At 37.8% G+C, this 16,388-nt stretch overlaps 1 protein-coding gene across 2 annotated transcripts in view; it reads left to right on the forward strand.

Annotated features, from left to right (window-relative positions):
- large2 (LARGE xylosyl- and glucuronyltransferase 2) overlaps positions 1 to 16,388 on the forward strand; it is a 119,539-nt gene that overhangs the window by 24,079 nt on the left and 79,072 nt on the right. The window contains exon 1 of one of the 2 annotated variants that reach the window (XM_016462766.1): positions 15,822 to 15,985. The exons of the other annotated variant lie outside the window; for it this stretch is intronic. The gene's annotated coding sequence lies outside the window, so the exon portion shown is untranslated. Of the gene's footprint in view, positions 1 to 15,821; positions 15,986 to 16,388 lie in introns of those variants that run through there. 2 annotated transcript variants of the gene reach the window in all.

Genomic DNA, 16,388 nt, shown 5'->3' on the forward strand with positions numbered 1-16,388 from the left:
TGATGTGTCGATTAATTAATCTAATTAATCGCAAAATAAATTTGACCGTGAACATACCAACAAAAGATTATTTAAAGCTATTTTGTGTTAAGTGAGAAAGCATCAAGTAGACATTAAAAACTATCCCTTTAAAGTTTTTTATTTTTATTATTATTTTTATTTTTATGAAACGATGCTCTAAATAAGAAACTAAATCTGCCAGCAGATAAATCTCTTCATTCGATTCGTTCAAATGGCTGATTCATTCAGGAATGAAGTAAACGACTCACTTGAATGGGCCTTTGAATCATTGATTCACACGATTCATTCAAAACGCGAATTCATTCAGAAACTAAACACCGCTGTGTAGCTCGGAAACAAACAACAGTTCTGCTGTGGCTTTAAAGGTAACATGTTCTCTTCAAAATTGAGCAAAAACAGATAACATTGTGTTTAAAATTTAACACAGTACCAGCTTCTTATTTACTGAACTGTTGTATAAAATCACATTTCAACTCGTGATATTTGGGACAAACAGCACTCCTATGATATTGCTCTTGCTGCTGGTGTGATATCGCTTATGATATAAATATGAGACAAAAACTCACACAGGGGCTTTTTTTGCACCAATATGTTGAATTTTAGGGCATAACTGCATTTATGGTGTTGTTGGCCTGCATCATATTTGTCAACATTCATCAACCCTATGAAATGTAAGATGACGCACAGGTGTGGGGGCGGGGCCAGTGCGTTAACTGCGTTAAAATATTTTAATCGTGTTATTTTTTCAAAACTAAATAGGTTAATGCGTTAAACTGACAGCTCTAATATATATATATATATAAATATATATATATATATATATATATATATCCCTTTTACTGAGAGTTTACACTGAATGCAGAGATTGATGTTTGAGATAATTTTTTCATGAATTCAAACCATAGCGTTACAAAAAGCCTGCAGAAATATCTAATACAGTTTGCAGTCATAGATTCAGAATTGGACATCAAAGTTAAGGAGGATGGAGATTATTTTGTTAGTAAGAGGATTAAGGTAATTGAGTGTTTGGGGGCTGGAGACGTGGAGATGGTGCTGGACGGACCGCACTGCTTGTGCCTGAGCAGCTGTTTGCTGCTACTGCCGGCTGATGGAATGAAGCTATTACACAGAGATGTTACTGGATGATCAGAGAGGCGAGGCCGAGGTTACATTAAACCAAATAGCCTGAGCTATGACCATCTGTTGAACTGAAAATATCTTCTTCAGATATCTTCTAAAAAAAAAGAAATTTCTTTTTGGATTTCTAGAGAATCGAAGTACTTGGTTTTTGCTTGTCTGCTACATTTGGTGTTTAAAAAAATGTACTACAGTCTCTCTCCCATGGGAACTATTTAACCATCAATAAATTGATCTGACACCAAGATTTTGCCTCATACGGTGAGCTAGGGAAAAGAGTAAAGGGATTTGGTTTTGTTTACCTGGCATAGCAGGTAAATTGTTATGCTTTGCAGGCTTTACTAAACATATTCCACAGTGCAGGTACAGTATAGAATTTTAATCACAGATTCGTTGAGGTGTGAAATTGCTTGTGTATGTTTAATTGCATTGACAAATGTATTGAACCATCCCATGTCAATGGAGTTTTTCTCTCTGGTTTTCCACTTTGGTTATTTGTGTAACAAGTCATTAACTGGGCAATTAAAGTTATTTTTCCGTGGGGAATTTCTAAGGACACTCTTTAACTAACATGTTGTGGCGATTTTCTTTTGGGTAAAGATGGTTCCAGAATCCTGTTAGAGCAAGAAACAATGGTGATCTTTACTAAGTAAGCTTGCATATTTATTCGCTGGACCCAGCACTCAGTTCTGCAGCCAGTAAAATAGCTGAACGCATGAGCAATCAGATTTTGAAAGCTCCCTTTGTGATTGCCATGCATGTTTTTTTTTTCATCAGGTTCATTATGAAACATGGTAATTATATAATTGCATATCAGGCAGCGCGTGGATTGGGCATCACTCTGGGAGGGAATCTGGATCCACTGTTTGCATTTTCATAGTTCTTTTAACAACTTAAAAGTTTGATCAGATTAAATATGTTGTTTTAGTTGCATTTTGAGTCACTTGGCATTATAAGTAGGATATATGGGAATTTAAAGGGGTCCTATTATGCTCTTTTACAAAGTCTTGATTTTGTTTTGGGGGTGTACTAGAACATGCTCTCATGCTTGGTGGTTCGAAAAACACATAATTTACATTATTACAATAACTTTCTCCCCAGGCTGGCACAAACGGCTCGATTAGTTCCGTCTTTGATGAAGGTCCGCCTTCCGAAAAACAAAATGTGTTGGGATTGGTTAGCTGTCCCAGTGCGTTGTGATTGGCGAACAGCTTAGACGGTGTTTCAGTACTGCCACGCCCCTTGCTTCGTCTTTCAACAAAAGCTTTTGGCGAATCCGGCACTTCTCACTCGTGATGTGGCAGCTGTCCTCAGTAAAATGCGCAGCACACAATAGCAAATTGGGGTTATAATGCTCAGGCAGGGCACTTACAGTCAAATATAACAAACGTATGAAGCAATAAGAGAAACATACAAAATGTGCAGAGCGGGGGTACGCGAGGACTGGAATTGAGAACCGCTGTTCTAGACATGCCAAAAATTTTACGCTACAGCACAGCAGCTCTTCTTCGTTTTCTCTGACGCACTAACTCTGCAGAAGCTCTTCTTCTTCGTCGTCTCGTCTGATGCGCTCACTCAACCAAGCGTTCTCACCACAACCTCGCCCCTCCCCACCCCTCAACCATTCGAATTTCTGTAGGCGGGAATTATGTGTAATGGAATTCTAATGAGCCGCTTTGTGATATCACAAAGCCCGGAAACCAAACGCTGTAGTCCAAACGAGCCGTTTGCTGTAGTTCTTGAAAAGGGATTTTTAAAAAACGAAATATCTCCCTTTGGAGTGGACTTTGAGATTTGTAACTTTCTAGATCTTTTTAATGCCCAAACATACACACTAAACACTGACTAAAATTAAAAAAGGGAAAAAGCATAATAGGACCCCTTTAAAGCTCTCAAGTATCAAAAGGTAGGAAACTTAATTATGCTGACTTCTTTTATGTAAATGAAAAAATAATGCATTACTTTACTAGTTACTTGAAAATTAATCTAATTCCGTAAATTGCGTTACTTGTAATGCGTTACCCCAACATTGCTGATGTATATTGTTTTCATTGTTAATTCATGTTTGTTCATAATACAATAACTAGTGTTAATTTATAGAACTTGTGCCCTTGTAAAAATAAAGTACAGTAAAAGTAGCATACTTTTAGAAAGAGTACTTAAAAAGTACCTATAACTATATTCTCAAGTGGGACTTAAATGTAATGTTTTCAGACACATTTACATACTGTACATCAATTTTTCAAACTAATACTGTTAAAGTTTTTAAGATCTGAAACACTACGAATACACATTCAGTACAATTAAGCACACATCTTTAGAAACTGACATCAACTCTAAAACTTTTGTACATTGTCTATCTTTGATAAGACAATCCCAGTATGCATTGCAATGAGCTCAGGGACAAAATCCATCCAATATGGTGGACAAGTGAGAGAAATGTTGTTTATAAACATGATTTATTCCGAATTTAAATGTTTTTTTGGTAAGAATAGTTTAACCTGATTAAAGTTTTACCCAATATTTGTATATTATAAAGTAGACAGCTAGGATGTTCACTAGCTTTGCGACAGAGCCATAGCATTAAGAGACATAGATGGCGTATGCTGGAAAATGTCTGCAACCGTAATCACAAAAGATATTTGACTGAAAACATTCAAAGCTTGCATATCAAAAATTCAAACTCTTAAAAAAAATTATTATTTCATGGCGCAGATACAAATCTTTGAAACAATGAAAGAACAACAGTGCTTTTGTTGTGTTCTAAAGGATCGCAGTCTCTAATGCTATCAATACTGTTTCACTTCACTTGGATATCGACAGCTCCCATCCAGCTCATGCTAATTGCTAATCAGGAATCTCATGAAGCCGGTGATTGATTTAGTTAAGAGGGTGAGAAACGGCGGCACGGTGTGTTCTGAGGCGCTCTGATTGTTTGTTTGCATTTCCTTAAAGCTGTAATTGGGTTCTTGATCAGAGGAAGAAAACACAAAAGGAAAGCGGCAGATTAGCGCACGCTTTGTCAGGCACACACACTGTGCTTTAAGAGTGGAAAGGTTTCTGATTAACTGGGCTCATAATCCCTCTTGAGTTTCAGGAAAGGACTCAGCCTTTGGTCCAAAATCAGCAGAGCTGTTCCGGTTCTGGAGGAACTACAGAGAGCAGGAACAAGAAAGCCATTAGAGAGAGACAAGTGAAGAGAGCAGAGACAGCTATTAAAGCGAGAAGAAAGATAAACAGGAACCGAGTGGAAGGCAAAGATGGAACGGAAAGGAAGAGTGAGAGACGTTTTGAGTGATACCGGGTCAGACTTGTGCAGAGGGGCGAACAGGAACCAACGGTAAACACAAATGTAAATCTCCAAATTTGCCTACAAAATTCCCAGGGTACAGTTCTACTTTTAACTATTGGGGAATATGTTTTATGAGGCAATCTTTTAAAATTTTAAAGTTGGAAATGTGGATTTTATATGTGAAAATATATTCTCTAATCTTAGCTTAATTTGAGGAGTCAATCATTAGTGAGCAATTAGTAAGCTGATTTCCCCAAAAAGAATGTTAGTAACCGAACAGTTGCTGGTAGCCATTGATTTGCGTACTATGGAAGTCAATGGCTGCCATCAACTGTTTGGGTACCAACATTCTTCAAAATATCTTCTTTTGTTTAATTCTTCAACAGAAGAAAAAACGCATACAGGTTTGGAACAACTTGCGGGTGAGTGAATAATTACAGAATTTTCATTTTTGGATAAACTATCCCTTTAATTATATTTAGTTAGTACTTCTCTATTTAATATTCAGAAAACAAATTCCTGATAGTTGACACTGATTGAATGCAGTGGTTTAGGAATCAGTCCACAATGTTAAATTGTGCACTTTACTGTCAAACTTTTGATATTTGGGGGATATTGTCACATTTTTTTAAATAAATATAAAGTGCACAGTTTGACACTATGCTGTATTTACATATGCTGATGCTGTTCTTTATGATTATTAAAAAAAGAAATATGTAAAGAATTGCAAAACCCAATGTGAAGTAAGTCACTTGACCTATTAGACAAAATTTAAATATGAAGTTTTAAGTCCTCTCTGAAGTGCAAGCTAATAATTTCACGCAGCATGATACAATTAGAAATAGGCGTTTTATTATAAGCAAAGTATAGGTAGTTTTATTCATAAAAATGCGAGCAATTTAGTTTTGTTTCTTTGTGCTCTTAGTGCAGACATGTGCTAGAATCAACATGATCTCTTTTGCAGTGTAGACAGTTTTTTTCATTATAACAGGAGCCTGCTGATTTATTGCGTCATTTACTTGCAGCGCAGACACAAAAGTAACATCTAAATGTGCAGTAAGAGAGGCCAGATTGTGGTGGTAGACCACTGAAAACCTCATGGTGAGCTGAATTTCCCTTATGAAATGTTATACTTTTATCTTTTATCACTTTTCTGTGTTTTTTATGATAAACGTTTAAAAAAATGTATACTACATAAATATTATGCTTTAAAAAGTAGACTTAAGGGTGAACTGAATGTAATGGTCTCATCAGATACTGAAATTGAATGAAAATGATCCTATTAAAAATCAATGTAATAATATATGTTAAAAGTAGGACTTAAGTACATTTTTATATGTAATTTCATAATTACTTCTATTGTCTTTTGAAATATGGTTAAAGTGTACTGGTGAATGTACTGACAAGCATTTATGGTAAACTAAAATATACTTTAATTTATATTGAAACTTGTATGGCATTTATTGAAATATATTTGTAATTACACATGTGAAATGTTGCAGTTTAGTTCATTGAAAATATATTAACTTTAAATGTAATATCGACTGACACACTAGTTAAATTATAATAAAGTACATTACATGTGCTTTAGTATGTTAGCCAACACATCACAATAATTGTACTTTTTAAAGCATGACAAAAGATGATTAAAACATGATTTAAATTGTAGTGTAAAGTAAAATGTAAAAAATTTGGCATTATTACAAAGTGCCATTTTTTTAAGTATACTTGACTTTTAAGAACTGTAGTCATGAAAGTGTACTCTAAGTATACTTATGTGGCCTTTTTTTCATTAATATAACTTTATCTGCAAGTACCCTTTTTTTTTTTTGAAATAAACTTATAAGATTTGAAGTACACTACAAATGCACATTCAGTACAATTAAGTGTACTTCTTTTTCACAAGGGTTGGCAGGCCAGAAATTAAGTACACTAATAATGTAGTAGAGAAACATAATGTAACATAACCCTCGTGAAGTACACACTATCTACTGTCTTTACTAGTTACACTCATAAGATCTCCCAAAATACTGTATGTCAGCATCCGATTAACCTGCAATATGGGCCATGTCAGGTGGTGCGCACAGTGCTTGAACTGATTTTGTAGACAATTAACACACAAAGTGAACATCATTCACCTTACCTCAATGTGTGTGTGCCTCTGAATGTGCATGTGTGCAAATCTGTGCTTTTAGTCAATCTGCACAGCAGGACCGCTTTCAACTTCCTGCTTTAAATCTGTAAACAGCTCGCTACCAAGTAAAACAGACACTTCTACGAGAACAAACACCACCCGCTGCGCTTTTCCAGAATCCTATTGTGAGCGTATCTTGCTGCAGATTCCTTTAAGTGTGTGTACGCAAGATGCGTGTACTGAATTCTGGGCTCGAAATCGGCCATAAAGACTTGATTTATTTGAGAGTTGAGTCCAATTACTTTCTGCCTCCAACAACACACCAACAACCTTTGCTAAAGTCCACTCTGAGTATTAGCAGTCAGACACCTCACTGTTACAGCCGCTGCTGATCAGCTTTAATTGGGGGGCGGGGGAAATCCTCATTGCATAACTACAAAAAGCTTAAACCAGACAAAACCAGTTTTGGTTTTAGATGTTTTCCCAGTCTGGTTTTGCTGTTTACTGGCTTTAAAGGGGTTTTGGCCAATGGTCAGCATAGGAAATCAGCTTGCCAAACAGCAAAACCAGCTAAACACCAGCTTGGACAGACTGGGAGACCAGCTAAACCAGCTCAAACCAGAAAAGACCTGTTTTTGTTTTCAGCAGTGTAGATTAAATCTGTCTTAAAAGATAGATGTTGACCAGAAATTAGGAGTTCAAGATATTGTTTGTAATTGAAATTGCATCCGCCCTGCTGAATAAACCACCCTTCATCAGTCTACATTGGATTTAGAGTGATTTTATGCACTTTTCAGCTGGAGCCAGGCTGGGAGACCACCTTAAACCAGTTAAGACCAGCCTTGAAACAAGTTCAACAGTGAACAATTCAATATACATTCCCTAACATTTGCCATCGACAATGCCCAATTACTCTCCAAATTTCTAACTGCAGCTCTCATAAAACACTTGGATGAAACTCAAGGTGATTGCTCTCTTAGTTTCTCAATATTTCTCCTGCAGCTCTCCGAACCCTCTATTTGTCAAAGATGCCAGGACAACATATTGTTTTGCGCATACCACTGGACAAAAGGCTTTATTGTGAGAGTTCGGGATGATGGAGTGGAAGGGTCGTGACAGGCCAAAAAATGACTTTTTCTTGGGAACGTCTTTCATGTTGTGATGACATCTTGCCAATATAAACTCTTATTCTATTTGCTAAAGCATTTTTTGCAAGCAGAAATATCGGCTAAACGTCCGTGGTCAGTGTGGATGTGTCATCCATCCATAGTAAACTCTCATTTTGTTGAAAGGAAAGTTAGTGTGTAGTTTTATTGTGATATCTGCAGTAATGACAGAGGAGGTGACCTTTGAGTTGGAAAGGTGATTCCAAGTATTCCATGGTTGAGCGATTATAAAACCACAACTGGACTCTGGAAATATGGTCCATGGTCATCATGACTGTCGGATTTCATCACATTGCATCTGAACATCTCTTTGAGCTGCTGAAATCAGTTCCTCCATACTTCCACTCATGCATTCATGCAATTTCTTCCTTTCCTTTTTGACCAATGAAATTCTAGGACCTATCGGATCAGTTTGACTGATTTGATTGAAATCAGAATACAGCAATATCTAGCCAGTTGAATATTTTACAAGAGAAGCATAACTTCAAACTATAGAATTTTTCTATAACAAGATTTTATTAATTTTCACCTTTTAGATCAACTTTAGGTTTATTCAAACCAATTTGTGCATTAATCAGATTCAGAATTAAGTATGATTGACTCACAATCCAGACATTAAAATTGCAAACAAAAAAAACATCTAGCCGATTAAACGCATTTAATCTAGAAACTAGAAAACCATAGTATTTTCTTTCAAGGGTTGAAAGAAATGTAACGTTTTTTTTTTGTTTGTTTTTTTGTATTCCATGACCGTGGGAACCCTAAGATGTGCATTTTAGTTTGAAGCAAAGACATTAGCAGTCAAATTTGTGCCACCCTGCAGTTTACCATCTCATATTTGCAAGTCAGATACATCTATTACATCCGAGACTGTGTAAAGTGGCCCTCTTGGCCAGTAAAAGCTGTCCCCCAAATGAAAGGGCCCCGCACTGAAGGTCTAATGCATCTGTTTGGGAGTTTTTTACTGATCATATGAAACTCAGAGAAGCTGTAATGAGATACAGGAATATGAATGGCCATCTGCCTCCATCTGCCATGACATTCTACAACTCGGATACTCCTCTCCCCGTCCGCCTACGCCGAGAAAACTACATACACCTCTCGCCATCTAAACGTGCCAAGAAGCTTCCCCAACGTCTCCAACTCACTTCACCAAACTTCTATTCCTCTGCCAAATCCTCGGGGCTGTCAATGTTAAAACTACTGAGATGGCATTATGCTGAAATGAAATGCTTAATTAAAGCGGCGGACAAGCGTGTGCCAATAGAGGACAGTAGACGCTGGATGATGCGTAGAGGTTTTTAAGAGGTTTAAAAATTTTATCACTCAAATGATGTGTCAAAATTCTCACTAATATAAAATGCGTAATAAGATGGCAGCTCGGCGCGGCGCATGCTCCCTTGGCGGTGCCACGACGAGCTTGAAAACTTGTTTGCAAAGTAAGTTGTACACTTTAAGTGTCCTTGCTGGACCCCACGCTGCGCTTCGGGTGTGGACCGCTTACACTATGCTAATTGAACACTTGGGTAGTGAGATGTCCTTGTCTATCCAGTGTTTTCTCCAATGCATTGCAGGGCTTTTTAAGACCCCTCCTGTCCCGGCTCATGCCCCAGTCCTGTTGGCCTCATTAAACGGAGTTTGATGGAGTTCAGGGTTAGACAACCATGTCATGCGGCTGAATCCTGCTGAACTCGCGTTGTGATGTACCATTCGATGTTTCCCATATTTTGACTCTTATGAAAAGTATTGCGGGTCTGTGAAAGTAAAACACAGTTGGTGGTAATGGGAGCATGAAACTGCAAATGTGCACACACGCACACGGACTTGCTGGAGAGAGAAACGGAGATGGAAGTTTCGCCTGAAATCAGACATGTGGGCATGAGTCATTGCTGTTTGCTGGGGTCTGCTGGCTGCTCATGTGTTTAGATGATTCAAGTTGCATTTATGTCAAAGTGTAGCCATGCGACTGCGTGCATCTCATGTGCATTAGATTCCCCACTCTCTCTCTCTCTCTGTGAAACTTTTCTCTGTCTCCCATCACGGAAGTACTCGAGGGAAGTGGCATTAGCATCTCTTTTACTTCAGTTGTTCAAACTTTCATTACTGTTTGTGCTTTGAGCATTTCTGAGTTGAGTTAAACTGGGCTGCCATCCAGTCCCTGTTTGCACACAGGTCATTTATTTGACAGTATGCACTCTGGAAAAAAAATGGTATGAACAACTGCAGCACAGCCCTTCACGGCTACATGCACTGGTAACTCGTACCTTGCTGAGATCAAATACTGTTTTTTTTTATTTATTCCAAGAAGAGCTATGCCTTATGTGGCATATTTCTAATTTAATATCGGATTGAGGTTACAACTAGATATTGTCATATATACAAGCCTTATTAACCCCTAAATGAAAAGTAATAATGTACAGTCTGCAGGATGATGTATAAAACCTCTCCACTTTGCATTGATCATTGTGTCAGGGTTTATCTAAAGGCCTCAGTATACTTTAAGTGAAATCCAGGAATGAGCCGTCATTTCTAAGAATATCGGGCCAAAACAAAGTTTGTTTGAAGATCATTTTGGGAGTTTGAAACATTTACGTAATAGGTAGGTGTGGATAGTGCACAACACATCTTTATATATTCACATAAATGACGTTCTCAGCAGTGTAGCCAATGACGGGATGTTCACTAATGGTATAACACTGCTCAGGTACTTCAAAAAAAATTTTCAGCTATGCGAAGAAAGAAAAAGTACTTCGCTGTGGGTATATCAAGGCCTTAAGAGATAACGTACAGTTATCGGTCATTATCAGAGGGGTCTTAGCTTGTAGGAGATTATTTTTTGAGAAAGACCATCTGAGTGTTAATTATACAGCTTAATAAGTAGGTATTTACCAAATAGAACTATAGATATTGGGTGCCACAGTGGCTCAGTGTGTACTAGCACATCACAGTAAGAAAGTCCCTGGTCAAGATTCCTCCGGGTGCTCCAGTTTCCCCCACAATCCAAAGATGTGCAGCAATTAGAGACACTAAATTGCCTGTAGGTGTGAGTGACTGATGTTGGGATAGGCTTCAACATCCCCGTGACCCTGAGATTTGGAAAATGGATGGGCATGAAACATTGATAACTGGTAGAATAAGCTGCAAGACGGGCCTGTTTTTGCTGGCAGTCCAAAGTAAATGTAAAAAGCTGACAAGGATATGACACTGAATAGTTGACCCAAAGATCTAGTCTGTCATTCAATTTTCAATTCTAATTTGTGTCTGTGTGAGTGTTAATTTTGGTCTGCGGTGGTACATTATTGATAGGATATGTCCACAGAGAGTGTCAAGCCTTTGATCTAGGGGGTAGTATGTTAAAGATAGCCATTAACAGACTCCCGATGCCACTGGGGACGCATAAAATATTCAGCACTTGTCTGGACATTGGCAGGCATTCTCCCCAGAGGCGTTCTCTTTGTCCTGTAAAGCACAAAGAGAGAGAGATGGAATAAAGAGGGATGGAGGTAGAAAGTCCTGAGAGAGACCAAGACAACCTCACACCACCTCCAAGAGATAATCAATATCTCCCGTCTCGGCAAACAGCTGTCAACAAACTGACCACTTTCACGACTCTGCGAGAGCTCCCTGCATGTGTGGGGCAGGTGCTTCATGGGGGGCTGTGCACTCTGCGTTTTACCAGACCTCCTGGTGCTCTTGTGCAACTCTGTGATTTCTGGAGCATGAAGTGCTTTGGTGTGATGGTGCACGTCTGTGGTCACCCGGCTGAAAATAATGCCTTCTGTCTGCTGGGTGAAAAAGAGCACGCAGAACTGCGGAGAGGACTTGGGCAACAGACTGCAGAGAGGGGATGACCTCTGACCACCGCCTGGACTTTGGGAAGAACTGTTTTTAATTTCCTGATGCTCCAAGCATGCGTGCATACACATGCACGCTCAAAGGCACTGCCAAGTTCCTATCCTCCAGATGCAGTGCTGACAGGCCCATATGGGCAAGAAATCACCATCACCCTCCCATGTCTACTGCTCACCTTGGATTAGTGCTGTGGATAAGGAAACTTCCTAAATATACAGAGACATATGCAACTAAAAGTGTGACCATACGTTCTCAAATGACAGTGACTGAATTGCTGAAGGTCGTAGGTGTTCTTGCTCGACTGCTGTATCAATTTGTATTTTGAGACACTCGTTCCGCTCAGCTTTCTGCATTGGCAGTCACCACATCACATCATTGCACATTTGCATAAAGTTGAACTTTGTTCAACTTGGTTCCATTGCCAACTGTTGCTGTCAGTCATGTCATCTTAAATTGCCAACTCTTGCAAACTTGAACGTAAATGACTTCTTGTTGCTTTGCCACGGCATATCGCAGTCAGTGTGAATGCCTATGGAGAAAACAATTTGTGTCCCATGCCTACTTCCCACCTTGGATTAGTGCTGTGCATAAGGAAGCATCCTAACAGTACTGAGACATATGCAACTAAAAGTGTGACCATACGTTCACATTGACAACGACTGAACCGCTGGAGGTCACTGACTTGAATTAGTAGTCTCAACTTTTGTATCGATTTGCATCATGAGGCACTAGAGCCGCTTGACTTTCTGCATTGGTAAATCACTGCATCACATTGCTGGGTATTTGCATAAAGATGAACTTCGTTCAACTTAGTTGCATTGCCAACTGTTGCTGTCAGACATGTCATCTTAAGTTGGCAACTCTCGTTGAACTTTGAACGTTGAAAATTGTCACTCAAATAAATCACTGTCTCCCTCTGATGTCTACCAACACCTTGTGCTTCCTAACTGTACTGAGTGAGATGCATGTAAAAAGTGTGAACTTAAAGATGTGTTCACACTGACAGCTGGAGGTCGCCAAGTACCTTACTGTTGGTTGATAGCAGGAGTTCTTCCTTGACTTCACTGTCCATTTTATTTTTAGGTGGATACAGCTGCTCCACTGGTAGTTGCCATATCTTGTCACTCTGTATTTACATAAAGCTGAACTGCTTTGTTGCATTGCCAACTTCCATCTCAAACTCTCATTCAAATTGAATGACTTTTGGTTGCTTTGTTGCAAATCAGTGTCAGTGCAAATGCCTTTTACGAAAACAATTTGTGTCACTTATATACACGTTTTTTGTGGACTTTTTGAAACTCTCTTTAAAAACACTTCACACTCTCAATAGTTTAATTCATCTACTAACAATGTTCAACAGTGAGTTATTGTCTTTGTCCTATTTTATCTGAAAGTCCTGAAAATGTTTCCACCATATCTCAAATGATTTACTGTGTTTAACAGCATTCTGCGATTGAAATTACAGTGATGCAAGTATTTTTTTTGAATAAAAAAGGCAAATTTCATAGAATTTAATGTATCCTGAATTAAATTATATTTGCACACATTTTTGCTGAATTTGAGGAAATTACAGATGAATTGGAAATTAATGTTTATTATTTTTAATAAATAGACCTCTCAACATAAAAGGTTCTTGAAGTTGAAGAAACACCCATACATCGTTTAAATGTAAAATACATTTATTTCATACTGAGTATAGTTCAAATCTAATTACATATTTACTGACATATCGCTCAAGACTTACTGATATAAAAATTATAATTAAACTTTATTTAGTACTACTTGTGCACAATGCACATTTCTTAATATTAAGCCTAAAATGTGTTTTAATGTCACTATTGATGAGGATTGTATGATCTTTGAATAATATCGGTCTTTAAATGCAAGATATTTAAAGTGTACCTAAAGTTTATTTGCAATAGTTCCACTTTAGCACAATTCAGTGTATCTTCAGTTGGAATTTAGCACTACTTCCACACAATTAAAGTGCATTAAGTACAAAATTAGTTGTTTCAATTTAGCAGACTTTAAGTATTCCATTTTAGTATATAATAAAAGTAAAATTGCATTTTTATTGGTATTTTATTGGCAAACAATTGGTATTTTTATTAAGTACACAGATATGTAAATGTATCTGTAGAATGCTTAGTATGAAATAAATGCATTTCAGTATATTTATTTTTCACTATGGGACTCTTTTACCTTACGTTGGATTAGAGATGTGGATAAGAATAGTTCCCAACTGTACAATTTAAAGTTGTAATTCAGTACCCAACTGAAAGAATAGAATGTTTGCTCCACTTTACCATTGTGTTTCTGCACATTTGCATGAAGATGAACTACCTAGAAGCTAATTTTGTTGCTCAGAGGTTGCTTGTTCATAGCTCAGGAGACCTAATGATGTTCTCAGATATGTTTATTGAAGTCATCAACTTTTTTCCCCCTTAGAAAACTAAAAATAGAAACAAATGAGTCAGTTGTTGACATACAGTGAGAGAGTACAGAGCTATAAAATTAACATGGATAGCAGCTCAGATTATTTGGTTTAAATGAATGATTTGTGACTTTTGATTGCAGACTCTGGTATCTTGGGACATCTAAGCAGTTTGTTGAGGTTAGTGATACTCAAGAAGAGAGACAAGTGAGATTATTACACTCTCAGAAAAAAGGTACAAACGCTCTCACTGGGGTGGTAGTTTTTCAAAAGGTACACCTTTGTACCTTACTTACCCCTAAAGGGTGCACGTAAGTACATTAAAGGTACACATTAGTACCTAAAATTGTACAAATCAGTACCTAAATGGTACATATTTCAATCAATCATGTCATTTCAGACTCAAATTAACAACGCTCATTAAAAACAAATGACTGACTTCAAAACAAATTATAATTGAACATGGGAGTCTTTGCTAAATCCGCATCTGTTCGTTTTCGGATAAATATCGGTCTTTAAATGCAAGATATTTAAAGTGTACCTAAAGTTTATTTGCAATAGTTCCACTTTAGCACAATTCAGTGTATCTTCAGTTGGAATTTAGCACTACTTCCACACAATTAAAGTGCATTAAGTACAAAATTAGTTGTTTCAATTTAGCAGACTTTAAGTATTCCATTTTAGTATATAATAAAAGTAAAATTGCATTTTTATTGGTATTTTATTGGCAAACAATTGGTATTTTTATTAAGTACACAGATATGTAAATGTATCTGTAGAATGCTTAGTATGAAATAAATGCATTTCAGTATATTTATTTTTCACTATGGGACTCTTTTACCTTACGTTGGATTAGAGATGTGGATAAGAATAGTTCCCAACTGTACAATTTAAAGTTGTAATTCAGTACCCAACTGAAAGAATAGAATGTTTGCTCCACTTTACCATTGTGTTTCTGCACATTTGCATGAAGATGAACTACCTAGAAGCTAATTTTGTTGCTCAGAGGTTGCTTGTTCATAGCTCAGGAGACCTAATGATGTTCTCAGATATGTTTATTGAAGTCATCAACTTTTTTCCCCCTTAGAAAACTAAAAATAGAAACAAATGAGTCAGTTGTTGACATACAGTGAGAGAGTACAGAGCTATAAAATTAACATGGATAGCAGCTCAGATTATTTGGTTTAAATGAATGATTTGTGACTTTTGATTGCAGACTCTGGTATCTTGGGACATCTAAGCAGTTTGTTGAGGTTAGTGATACTCAAGAAGAGAGACAAGTGAGATTATTACACTCTCAGAAAAAAGGTACAAACGCTCTCACTGGGGTGGTAGTTTTTCAAAAGGTACACCTTTGTACCTTACTTACCCCTAAAGGGTGCACGTAAGTACATTAAAGGTACACATTAGTACCTAAAATTGTACAAATCAGTACCTAAATGGTACATATTTCAATCAATCATGTCATTTCAGACTCAAATTAACAACGCTCATTAAAAACAAATGACTGACTTCAAAACAAATTATAATTGAACATGGGAGTCTTTGCTAAATCCGCATCTGTTCGTTTTCGGATACAGACTTTGGGTTTTTCTGTGCATTAGTCTGTCGAGTGTAATAGAGTATCCAGTGTATAATGTGTCAGCGTTAGTGCATGAGAGAGGGGGCAGAGAGTAGAGGCAGGCCTGGAGGCGGAGCCTTCGCTCTGATTGGCTGCAGCAAAAAGGGGCTGTCACAGAGAGGGCCGGATTAGCAGAGGTGGGGGAGGTGCTTCGCTTGCTCTGTACCTTTCAGCTGCAGATCAGAGCACAACGGCGAGAGATTAACACTCTTCACAAGCCCAGAGACGTGAGGAAGATGGAAGAGGACCTCGAATGTGTCTGTGCGAGAGACAGAAAGCTGATTTAGGGTTGCTCTGCACTGGTTTCTTCTTCTAGGAGTGCCTCAGGGTAAGGGCTCACTGTCCCTTGTCTGTCTCTTTTAGGAGTCTCTCTGATCCTTTGAGGCATGGACTACATATCATTTCAACCTTCCTGGGACTCTTCCTCTAAGATTTCGGAGCGTCTTCTTTCCCCCCGTTTCTAAAAGAGTGAGAGATATTTGTGTCTCACACTGATTCTATCAGACTTGAAGGGTTTCATTTGAGAGTTCCTTCAGTCTTCTCTGCCTTTCTCTCTTTCTCTCTCTCTGTGTCGTTGTGATCATGCACTGAAATAATCAGTTCGTACATTGAGGGCACACCTGTCTCTCAAATTCACTCACTTGTGTGGATCTAACCAGACTCTGAAGCTGGAATTTTGAGATGGATATTGAGAAGGATATTGGGATTGCCGTATACTTCATTTAACGCTG

Source organism: Sinocyclocheilus anshuiensis, unplaced genomic scaffold, assembly GCF_001515605.1.
Source record: "Sinocyclocheilus anshuiensis isolate Anshui unplaced genomic scaffold, SAMN03320099.WGS_v1.1 scaffold297, whole genome shotgun sequence".
Lineage (NCBI taxonomy): Eukaryota > Metazoa > Chordata > Actinopteri > Cypriniformes > Cyprinidae > Sinocyclocheilus > Sinocyclocheilus anshuiensis.